Source organism: Myotis brandtii, unplaced genomic scaffold, assembly GCF_000412655.1.
Source record: "Myotis brandtii unplaced genomic scaffold, ASM41265v1 scaffold60, whole genome shotgun sequence".
NCBI lineage: Eukaryota > Metazoa > Chordata > Mammalia > Chiroptera > Vespertilionidae > Myotis > Myotis brandtii.
The window spans coordinates 403,184-413,098 of record NW_005370272.1 but is presented as its reverse complement, the minus strand read 5'-3'; positions in this window follow the sequence as shown (position 1 = coordinate 413,098).

Here is a 9,915-nt window from a genome sequence, read left to right as displayed (position 1 = left end):
TATGTGCCCTGACTTGGAATCAAAACCATCACGTTTTGGTGTATGGGACCACACTCCAACCAACTGAGTTTTACTGTCCAGGGAAGATAATCATAACCTTTTTATACACCACATTCATCATGAAATTTCTCATCTGCATTAAATGTATATTCTTGTCGTTTCCTTTAGAACTCATATCTACCATCTTGTTCTGTCTGTATTTTTCCTTAGAACTAGCAGGAAAACACCTAGCACTGTGACTGGAACATTTTTCAGACAGAATAAATGGCTTGTTAAATATTTTTTGTTGCATTTGTATCTCGGGCTGAAAGTTCTGTTCCAGTCACACTATTCTCAATTTCTCCAAAAACATAGCACACTGTCATTTCTAGAACACCTCCACTAGATTTCCTCTGGTGTCTCTCTGTACATCCTTTAATATACAGCTCGAACTACACCTTTGTCATGAACCTTCCTCCTGTCAGTTTCCCTCAATGAGCTTTGCTTCTTCTGAGTGGCATCATTTATCATGTACTCCAGGGATTTGAGGCCTCACTCACATAACGTGCCACATGAGAGGGAGCATTTTCATTCCAACTATATCCTTTGCTTCTGTATTATAAATAAAATGTCTTATGCTTCTGTGTCCCTCTCACATGAATCTCTTCATAATTTAAAACTTGAAAGTCAGTACACAGGAACGATTCACTTATTCAGTAAATCTGGCATTATTTCATGCTAGGGAATGCTTTAAAATTTTTACTTCTACACCACTTGCAATGTGTCAGGGACTATTCGAAGTGCTTTATGTTTACTATGTCATTTCACCCTCCTAAGAACTTTATTAAATAAGTACTGTTTATTTTACTGAAATATAAAATTACAGATAGGGAAACTGAGATACTGAGATTTATGTAACTTACCTCATTTTTCACACAGAAAATAAGTTGTAGACCCAGGTTTGATCCCCAGTGATATAGTTACAGTATCTTTAAATGCTAGAATTATTTGTATTTTAAAACTCTCTTTGTCCTCAATAAGCTAGCAGTTCTTTAAGGAGAGAGGATGGTGTAAATATATAAATGCAATGCAATTTCTTCAGTGGTAAGATAGGTTTGTATAAGAAAGTGGGTAGAATAATCAATTTTACATGAAGTAGGGGAGTTGAGAGTCTTGTAGCTAATCTGAAAGTTGAGCTGAGACTTGAAAGGCAAGTAATTGAGAGTTGAATAAAGTCACATAGGAACAAAAGAATCATGCTGTTTGGGGGAAATTTTATGTGGTTTGGTATAGAGGGCTAGTTGCCAACCAGTATCTATTCTCTATTTCCCATTTATTTTAACACTGGTTTTGTTTGTAAGGGCACTGTGGTCAGTCTCCCTTGTAGCTGGATTTATCCATATGATTAAGTTCTGGCCAGTGAGGTGTAAAATTCGGGTTTGTGTGGGACTCTGATAACAACTTAGAGCCATCAATGCATACCTTAAAACATTTTTCCTAAGTAGGAAAAAGAAGATACATTTCTATTCTGTTTAAGCCACTGGTTTTTAGTTCTTCTGTTACATGAAGTGGAACAAAATTCTTGATGTAGGGTAACTGGAACATAGACTGAGGGAGTAGTCCTTGTTAAGGAAGAAATTTTGAAAATATGTGAAGATAGAAAATAATATGTATTATATCTATGTAAGTAATTTATACTTTTCCTCATAAGTCCATGTTTCTCAATCCTGGCTAATTTATAATCACCTGGATACTTTAAGTAAAGTAAAAAGCATATAACATCTAGGTCTCACCCTAATGTAATTGAGTTCATCTCTAGGGAAGAGATTTTCAACCTTCGATGCACATTTAAATCATGATACCCAGGCCATACCCAGACCAAGTATGTCAGAATCTCTAGGAGAAACTCAGGCATTATTATTTCTAAAATTCTCCCCAAGTTATTAAAATGTTCAGCCATGAGTGAGAAACACTGCTGTAGGTAACAGGCTTGGAAAGTCTTATGAGAATTTTAATTTGAAGAGATTTAGTTTATGTGTTATCATTTTGACCACAATGTGAAGGATCAATTGATTAAGAAAAAATATGATTTAGAATGAAATGTGCTACTTTTTTCTAAATTGTTCAAAAACAGTTTTCCTTGGAGTGATAAAATATCAGTTTTGTACATTCCCATGAATTTCCGTGTTTCCTAGTAAGGCTCATCCTAACTATATCAATTTGCAGTGCTATGGCTGCAGCTATTGGAAACCACACGAAAACTGATTAGATCAATAAGGGTATTTATTTATTTATTTTAAAAAATATATTTTATTGATTTCAGGGAGGAAGAGAGAGGGAGAGAGAGATAGAAACATCAATGATAAAAAGAATCATTAATTGGCAGGGTCCGACACACTCCCTACTGGGGATCAAGCCCAAAACCTAGACATGTGCCCTGACTTGGAATTGAACCTTGACCTTTTGGTTCATAGGTCGATGCTCAACCTCTGAGCCACACTGGCCAGGCAATATGGGTATTTATTATTGCACCTAACAAAGTCCAAAGATAAGGTGCTTCCAGATTTAGTTCACTTATCAGATTAATGGTAGCCTTAAGTACTTCCACCTTGCTCCTCTGCTATTCTTGGTGGAAGACTTGTTTTTTTTGAGATCCAAGTGTTACATGTAACTGGCAATATTTAAAGACAGGAAGAGAGAATAACATGTATTTTTGTTCTTTATCAAGAGTGAAGACAATGTCTCAGGATCCTTTCAAGCCCATTTCCTCTCACAGTTCATTGATCAGAATTACATGTTCATTATTAAAAACAATCTTTGTCTTAAGAAAATATGGTCATGATCGCCTGCTCTCAATTCTACCTGCTTTCTGTAGATTTTATTGAAATTTGAGCTTTAGCCCAAATTTTAGCCTAAATTGCAGTAAACCCTTTAGAAAATAATGTCTATGGTAAAATATACAGCCAGAGAAAATCCCAACTATAAGAGAATGTTAAATAAACACAAAGACACCCAGAACAGAAACTGTGAGTGCCTGAAGAGAAAGGAGGAAATGAGGCTTCTGTATGTGGAGTCAACCAGATGGAGAGGATGTGGAGACAGAAAACTGAAGCATCAGGACTTGCTTGTGCTGTCAGCACAGTGTGATAAAGGGGCACATCACTGAGTCTGTTCTTAATTACACTGTGGTGCTGAATGAGTCACTTAATCTTTCTTGGTCTCAGGTTTCTTCAGTATAATGATTATAATACTTGTGGGCTTCTTCATGTGATTTTTTAAAATGAGAAAATTAGATACACAGTTTATAATATGTAAATTGTACTTATCATATAAGTGTGTGTGTTTTTCCTGTTTTTTTTTAAGGGGAGAGCACGAATTCAGTCCCCCACTACCACAAATTATGCAGTCAAATTTCCCACATTTGGGGAAATCCCAGGGGTCAGCACATCCGTAGTGCAATGGATAAGCCTCGCCCTGGGAAAACCATCTTCATGATCATGGTAGCTCCCCTGCCAGGTAAGGATATCATCATATAAGTTTTTAAGACACATTTTACAGATATTGTAATAATAATTTGTACAAGAAAAGTTCTTGGAATGCTTAACATGTTTTTATTAATACAAAGTTCACCATTTCTTTTTTTATGCCAGAACCTATACTATGTCCAGGCAAACACATGATCTCTAATTCAGGCAATTGGAAGGAGGGACTGATAGTTGTAGGGATTAAACAAAAGGTAATTTTGGAACCTGAGTCACATTTGAGCATGAGGAGGACATGCTAGGTTAATGTAGTATAAAACATTGGATAACAAGAATATACACAAACAGACCAATATCCTAGGAAAGCAGAGATAAGTGACACCAGGAGATGAGGGGTAGGATGGTTACTTGACAAATTACTTTTTCTTTTGGGGCAGTAATAGCTCGGCCTCCTGGATTTCCTGCTCCTTGCTCTAATCAGGATAGTATAGACACAGGACAGGAGTATAATTGTTAAAGTAGGTGTTCCCAGTGTACTCTGTAGAGACAGTGAGGTTCTTGACACACAAGACCATCTGCTACCCATTATATGGTTATTTATCACCCACCAGAGTGTTTTCCTCATAGTAGATGGAAAAGAAATATTTGTTGAAATAAGCTGTTTCTTAAAACTAATGGCTCACATATAAATAAGAAGTCTATGTATGAAAAATAGAAATTATGCAAGGAGTATATGGCTATAGTGGTTTAACAGAAACCACTATAATGAGTTAGCTGCCTCATGCCAAATCAGCATTTAGTCAGAGCATAGTAAGTATATAATACATTCATTTTTCAGGTCTGGATTTGGGCTGATGCAAGATTACATGATGAATCAGAAAACAGTGCTGGATAACACTAGAAGGAGGGGAAATAAAAAATTATGCTAGCCAATGTATATTAATAAATTTCATATGAAAGGAAGTAATTGTGTTCGGTTCAAAGATTCTGAGAGATAATTTAAAAAGGCCAAAATTTAAATCAATGAATGTGAAAGCTAAGTTTTCATTATGGCTTTGCATTTGGAAGCAATTCGAGAAAATAGGGTTGAGATCTTAGTTGGCTGTGATATTTGCCCTGGTTAATGTCATCTATGTGATAGCTTCTTTGGAGAATACCTCAGAACCTTTCCTTGTGGGGCACATTTTTACCAACATTGAAGCAGAGCTTTCTTATTCTGATTCTTTCCATGGTTAGGAAATACTTTGTTTATTTTAACATCAATTAAGTTCTCATGTTATACTATTTTTAGGATATTAGATTTTGATGTTTTGTATTATTATTTTTTAATTGGTTAATTGTGTTTGAAGAAAGTTGTTAGTACTTGGCCAGACTGTAAGTACATGTATGATTTAACATTGTGAGCCCCAACATTCTCATATAAAAATTAATGTTGTTCTTGCTATTCTTTTAGGGTTTGAAGAGGGAAACTTATCTACTTTTTTAATGACCAATACAAAAGTTGATTTAACAAAAAGTTCAATGTGAAAATGGACACAACTCAATTTTTATATTGTAGTGAAAACGGTGCTGTGGAAAGGCGACATGTGGAAGCAGTTGATTTCTCTGGTGAACACAACCATTCTTTATATGCACTCCAAGGCTTTCTACTGATGATATTATTTCTTTGTATTACTACCATTCCAATATTGTTCTACTGTCCACTAGTTACCATCTGCAATAGAAGAGTCATCTTACACAAGGTTCATAAAGGGAATCAAATCCCTACAATATTCCTTGGACATGTCTGCCACCATTTAATTTTAACAATAATTTCCTGTCCATAAACTATTTTAGCTTGGGAGGGTGACTCTGCCTATGGCATCTACTCAGTGAGCTCCAAAAGACCTGTACTCAGAAAAGTCTAGGGCATTGAAAAAAGAAATAGAAGAAGATACAAACAAATGGGAGAAGATATCATGTTCATAGATTGGAAGAATTAACATTTTAAAAATGTCCATACTACCCAAAGCAATCTATAGATTCGATGCAATCCTTTAAAACATAGTGTATTTCATATCTAGAACAAACACTCTAAAAATTTATATTCAATCAAAAAAGACCCCAAATAGCCACAGCAATCTTGAGAAAGAAGAACAGAGTAGGAGGGATCACAATACCAGATAAAAAATTATACTAAAAGACCATTGTAATCAAAACAACCTGGTACTGGTACAAGAACAGGCACATAGATGAATGAAACAGAACAGAGAACCCATAAATCGAACCAAGCCATTACAATCAATTAATATTTGGCAAAGGAGACAAAAGCATACAATGGAATAATGATGATCTCTTCAATAAATGCTGTTGGGAAAATTGGACAGGTACATGCAAAAAGATAAAACTAGACCACCAACTTAAACCATACCCAAGAATAAATTCAAAATGGGTAAAAGACTTAAATGTAAGTCCTTTAACCATAAAAATACAGAAGAAACCAATAGGCAGCAAAATATCTGACATCTTTCCCAACACCAATAAGTTAGCCAATAGATTTCCTAGAGCAGTGATGGCGAAACTTTTGAGCTCGGCGTGTCAGCATTTTGAAAAACCCTAACTTAACTCTGGTGCCATGTCACATATAGAAATTTTTTTATATTTGCAACCATAGTAAAACAAAGACTTATATTTTTGATATTTATTTTATATATTTAAATGCCATTTAATAAAGAAAAATCAACCAAAAAAATGAGTTTGCGTGTCACCTCTGACACACGTGTCATAGGTTAGCCATCACTGTCCTAGAGCAAGGGAAACAAAGGAAAAATAAATAGGACTACATCAAAATTAAAAAGCTCCTGCATAGCAAAAGAAACCATCAACAAAATGTAAAGGGAGTCCATTGTATGGGAGAATATATTTGCCAATGATATATCTGATAGGGGGTTAATTTCCAAAATATACAAAACTCATACAACTTAACAAAAGGAAGATAAACAATCCAATTAAAAAACTGGGCAAAGGACTTAAATAGACACTTTCCAAAGTGCACATACAGATGGCCAAGAGACATATGAAAAAATTCTTCCAAGTCACTGATCATCAGAGAGATGCAAATTAAAACAACAACTGTGTATCACCTCACACCTGTCAGAATGACTACCATCAACAAATCAACAAATGACAAGTGCTGGTAAGGATGTGGAGAAAAAGGAACCCTAGTACACTGCTGGTGGGAATGCGGACTGGTGTAGCCATTATGGAAAACAGTATGGAGTTTCCTCAAAAAATTAAAAATGGAACTGCCATTTGATCCAATGATCCCACTTCTAGGCATATATCCTAAGAATCCCAAAACACCAATCAGAAAGAATATATGCACCCTATATTAATATATTCACTATTTATAATATCTCAGATCTGAAATAGCCCAAGTGACCATCAGTAGATGAATGGATAAAAAATTTGTGGTACACTTACACCATGGAGTACTATGCAGCTATAAAAATGAAGCATCTCTTACCCTTTGAGACAACATAGAGAGACTTGGAGAGTATTATGCTAAGCGAAATAAGCCAGTCAGAGAAAGACAGCTATCACATGATCTCAACTATATATGGAGTCTAATGAACAGAATAAACTGGCAAAAAAATAGATCCAGAGATATGGAAGCATGGAACAGACTGGTGAATCTCAGAAGGAAGCAGAGGAGAGATTAACCAAAGAAAGTATATGCATATATGCATAACCCATGGACACAGACAATAGAGTAGTGAAGGCTTGGGGTGGAGGATGGAGTGGAGAGGGTCAATGGGGGAAAACAGGGGATATCTGTAATACTCGCAACAATAAAGATAAATGGTAAAAAAAGCACAAACACACAAAATACTACGTACTTTTGATAAGACACAATTGGTTCATGTTGCCCAAATATGTTCCATTGAGTCATCAGCTATAAAAATGAAGCATCTCTTACCCTTTGAGACAACATAGAGAGACTTGGAGAGTATTATGCTAAGCGAAATAAGCCAGTCAGAGAAAGACAGCTATCACATGATCTCAACTATATATGGAGTCTAATGAACAGAATAAACTGGCAAAAAAATAGATCCAGAGATATGGAAGCATGGAACAGACTGGTGAATCTCAGAAGGAAGCAGAGGAGAGATTAACCAAAGAAATTATATGCATATATGCATAACCCATGGACACAGACAATAGAGTGGTGAAGGCTTGGGGTGGAGGATGGAGTGGAGAGGGTCAATGAGGGAAAAACAGGGGACATCTGTAATACTCGCAACAATAAAGATAAATGGGGAAAAAAGCACAAATACACAAAATACTACCTACTTTTGATAAGACACAATTGGATCATGTTGCCCAAATATGTTCCATTGAGTCATCCTCATTGATTAAGCTAGGTTGTATTTTAATCCTAATTCATAATCAAACTAGAAGTCAGGTGGGTCTTGGCATAGAAGAAATGACAGAGAATCTCTGTCCTGGATTTATATTTACAACAAATCCCCACAATATTCTGGGATAGACCCGTTTTGACAGAAAAGAGAACTCAGATGCCAATATTTTATTCAAAATCAATAAAAGTGTCAGCAAAAATGTTTGGTAAGAAAGATTTGGTCTCTGGCTTTATTTTCATAGGCTCATCCCTGAGTTTTAGTCTAAGGGACAACAATATAGTGAGGAAGTGGTAAACTAAATGAGTAACCAGTTTCTTGAAGGCCATGCAGCAGTTCTGATATTAGTGGAGGGGGTGTTGGCTAAGTCTGAGAGACAGGCAATATTATCATAAAGCTTATATATGTCCAAATTAATCAGATTGTATACATTAATATGTGCAGTTCTTTGTATGTCAATCACACACATGATAACCTTACAGTGTTGGCCTTCATTTCCTGGCCACGTAGGATTGAGATGCCTGTTTCCTTACTGGATGTGAGCTGTGGGCTGTTATCAGTTCCTTCAGGCTGCACACATTCCTTGGAAGTTAGCCCCCTCAGTCTTCCAGCCAGCAACATATGGAACAAATAGATAATAAGTAAATACTTGTGTGTTTTTTTTTCTTTTCTCCTTATAATTCTCAACAATTGGAAATAGTATGCATTTCAAATTGAATATTTAAAGTTCTATGTGATAATCAGATTAAAATATAACATTAAAAACCTTCTCTGAAGTTGAACTATAAAATAGCAGAGGAGCCTATTCTAAAGCCCCTTAAAGAGATAGGATCTGATTAAAGGTACTAATCCACTGAACAAAAATTACAAAAGAACATATTACAGTAAAAAATCCAAATGGGATAAGGAGACTGGTTAACAATCAAAACATGGCAGTCTTTCCTTCGGTAAGAGGCAGGGGGAGTATACTGACTTAGAATATTACGCACTGTTATATATTTCCTGTTCAACATCTTAGATGTGTTGTAAGGATACAAATAAGCTGGTTCTAAGAGTATAAATATTCTTTTTCAAATGATTGTTTTTTATTGTAAATTTTTATATAACTTTTCTTCCTTGATTATTGTGAGTCCACTCCCTGAGAAAAGGACTTGTCTTTCTCTACATAGTAATGAATTCCAATTTTTGAGACTGCAAGACAGCCCCAAACCATTTATAGAATTGCATTCTGGAATTATACAAAGATCTAATGATGGAAGGGAGGAGTGATAGAGTGAGACTGATGGGAAATGAAATTGGTTTCTGTATTTTAACATGTACTCAACTATGTTGAAAATGACCACATAAGTTTGATGCTTGTTATAGAGGAATAAGGTAAAGTTTTTATAATAGAATTATTAAAGTACAATCATACAAGTACTAGCAAAATAATAAGAGCTATGCACTATTTTGCCTGTAGGAAAAAACCATCTTTCTCTTTTATCAATTAGCTATATAAAAAGCACTTTATGCTGACCAAGCATTTGTAGCTCATACATTGGCAAAATGGGCGAGAAGCTTAGTGTTGTGACCTGTTTTAAAAATAAAGAATTTTGAAATATAAAAAAAAGAGGTGCTTTAGACAAAGGCATAGGAAAAAGCTATCCAGTAAAACTATTAGAAAGGAATAATAATATAAAGAAGATTAATGAATGCTAGTACTCTAAAGAGGGCACTGGGAGCAGCCTGGTGAACAAGAATAAGTCCAAGGACACAGTATAGTGAAAAAGTGCCTGCAGAGATGTGCAGGAGCTCCAATGTTGACTGCCTTTTTTACACAAACATATTTCTACTAGTGGCCTGGTGCACAAAATTCATGCATGGGGGTGTCCCTCAGCCCGGCCTGCACCCTCTCCAATCTGGGACCCCATGAGGGATGTCCAACTGCCGGCAGTTGGACATCCCTCTCACAATCTGGGACCACTGGCTCCTAACCGCTCACCTACCTGCCTGACTAATTGCCCCTAATCACTCTGCCTGCCAGCCTGCTCACCTCCAACTCCCCCCCCCACTGGCCT